Consider the following 3,083-nt stretch of genomic DNA (forward strand, 5'->3'; position numbering starts at 1 on the left):
CTTTTATATGCACAGTCTATATCTAGAAAGATGCATGATGATCTGGTGTTTTTTTATGATTTCTATGGAAGAAAGTTGGGTAGATAGGCATGAGGGCTGAGGAAGAAACTTTGCTATAAATGTTTTTGTGTATTTTCTTGTGAAACCATGTAAATATATTACGTTTTGAAGAAAATTCTAAAAAACAAAAGAAGTTCTTATACTTTATCTACTATGTCTACATCTGGAGTTTTTGAGTTATTGAGTCTACTATATATTCAGACGTGGGAATCTATGACCTTCCTAATCACATACTCTAGTATTCTGCTTATTCCCAGTTTTACTGAGAAATTATTGACATATGATATTGTGTAACTTTAAGGTATATAACATGATAATTTGATACACATATATATTGTGAAATAATGATCAGATTAGTTAACACCTCTATTACCTTGGATACCCACTATTTTTTGTGTCAGGGGATGATAGAATATATACAATCTATACCCTCAGCAACTTCTAAATCTGTAATACAACATTGTTAACTATAGGCAGTATTCTGTGCATTGAATCCCCAGATCTTGCTTTTCTTTTTCTTTTTCTTGCTTTTCTTTTTCTTTCTTTTTTTTTTTAAGATTTTATTTATTTGAGAGAGAGAGAGAGAGAGAGAGAGAGATAGCAGGAGCAAAGGTATAGAGGGAGAGGGAGAATGAGGCTCTCCACTGAGCCTGGAGCCCGATATGAGTCTCTATCCCAGGACCCTGGGATCATGACTCGAGCTGAAGGACTTCTTGATGGAGATAGTGACATGGTTGTAGGATTGGAACTGGAATCCCTGTGAAGAGCTATCCCTCCAAGAGTCCGGCTGTTCTTTCACTTAATGATCCCTGCACTTAATGAACTGAGCCACCCAGACACCCCTCTTGTTTCTCTTTCAAGTGGAAGTTTGTACCCATGGACTTTCATCTTCCATTTCCCCCAAACCCTAGCCACTGGTGATTACCATTTTACTTACTGTATTGTTTTTTTTTTTTAAGATTTCACATATAAGTGAGATCATATAATATCTATATTTCTCTGTTTCACTTATTTAGCTTAATTCTTTCTTTAGCTCCAAAATTTCTATTTATTTTTTTTAATGTTTTGTTTGAGAGAGAGAGCAAGCATCCATGCACACAAGTGGGTGGAGGGGCAGAGAGAGAGAGAGTCTTGAGCAGAAAGCTGAGAACCTACTGAGCATGGAGCTCAATGTGGGGCTTGATCTCATGCCCCTGAGATCATGACCTGAGCTGAAATCAAGAGTCAGATGCTTAACTAACTGAGCCACCTAGGTGTCCCTCTATTTACTTCTTCTTCTTCTTCTTTTCCTCCTTTTTTTTTTTAATAATTTCTGTCTTTCTGTTAAATTTCTCATTTTTTGCATGTATTGTTACCCTGATTTCATTGAATTCTCTCTGTGTGTTTTCTTATTGTTCATTGAGCTTCCTTAAAATAATTTTGAATTTTATATTAGGCAAATCACAGATCTCCATTCCTTTGAGATTGGTTCCTAGACAATAACTACGTTCTTTGATGATGTCCTATTTCCTTGGCTTGTCATGTTCTCAAAGCCTTGTCTTCTGTCTTCACATTTGAAGAAGGAGTGGTCTTCCCCTATCTTCACTGACTGGCTTTGGGAGACAAACACCTCTGTCAGCCCTGTTAGAGATTCCGAGACTTTTTCAGAGTTTTCTATGCACTCACTTGCTCCACACTTCTTGTGCCCTCTTGTGACAGAAGTCTTGAGTTTGCATCCTTCTCTTAGTCTTACAAGGCCAAGCTAGAACTGACAACATTCCTTTCTCCCCCTAGTATGATGCTAAATGTTTAAGTTTCTTCCCAGGCTCAGAGTCAGGCCAGCTCTCTGCACATGCTCAATGTTCATCCATAAAGATGCTCCCCATTACAAGGAGCCCATCTAGGGAGCCAGTCTTTGGGTGGAGGTATGAGGGGCAAACTGTGTTAAGGGTTTTCAGTGCTTGTGGGCCAGTGGTGGAATCTGCAGGTGAAGTGTCCCCAGTGACTCCTGGACGGCCTTCCTGATGGAGACGGTGACATGGTTGTAGGATTGGAATCCCTTTGACGTCCTCCAAGAGCCCTGCTGTTCTTTCAACTGCTCCCTGCCCACCAGTGGCCCAACACACTTCAGTATTCTGGATGGGGCAAGAGGAAAATCGGTCTCCTTGGCAGCTTCCCACACATGCTTTCACTTTCCCCCGCAGGAGGAGGCATGGGCTGAGAAGGTGTTCTCGGCACAGATCTGCACTGCCTTAGGAGAGGGCAAAGTGAAACTGTTCCTTTTACCCTCTTCAGTGCATCCAGTCTCCAGGGTTTGTGCTCCAGTGGTGGCTAGACCTTCTCCACTGGACTCTGGGGCTTTCACAAAAGCTCTGTCATCCATGGGTGATTCTCTAAAGTGATGTTCTTCAGGGGTAATATGGTAGAAAGCTCTTCTTCCGCCATGATGTTGATGTGTATCTCCTTAATATTCTTTACAGCAGGAACAAAATACAAGTGCTAAATTTTCCATTACTTCAGACCCTCAGACGAGATTCTGTTTTTTAATAGCTCCTACAGAACAGCATAGGAGGGACTCGATTGGCAGTGATAGCACTCCATGGGGTGGCACGGTGGTCTAAATGTAGAATGCAAACATGGGCTGCGGTCATGGACACACAGTGCTTGGAATAAACCAGCAGTTAGTTCTATTTTACTGTTTACTGATTAGACCACTCATAATGTTTGTTTTGATTGCTATTTATTACAGGGAAGATACACTGTCTTAAGTCACGTTACTAAGAAGCAGATTCTGAAATGAAAACTTGTGTGAAAGAGGTTTATTAAGGAAGTACTCTGAGTCATGCTGATGAAGAAGATAGCTTAGCAGCAGGACGGGGAAGGGAGGGAGCCAAGCAGAGGACAATTTAAGTCGTACTTCAACCTGATTCCATAGGGATGCTCTCAAATGAAAGAGAGACTTCAGAGTCGCCCAAAACTGAGAGAAGGGAACTAGGCATTCAAACGTCTCCAACTCTGTGTTGTTGACCAAAGGCCCTGAGCAT

The sequence above is a fragment of the Mustela nigripes genome, chromosome 3, assembly GCF_022355385.1.
Source record: "Mustela nigripes isolate SB6536 chromosome 3, MUSNIG.SB6536, whole genome shotgun sequence".
NCBI classification, from domain to species: Eukaryota; Metazoa; Chordata; class Mammalia; order Carnivora; family Mustelidae; genus Mustela; species Mustela nigripes.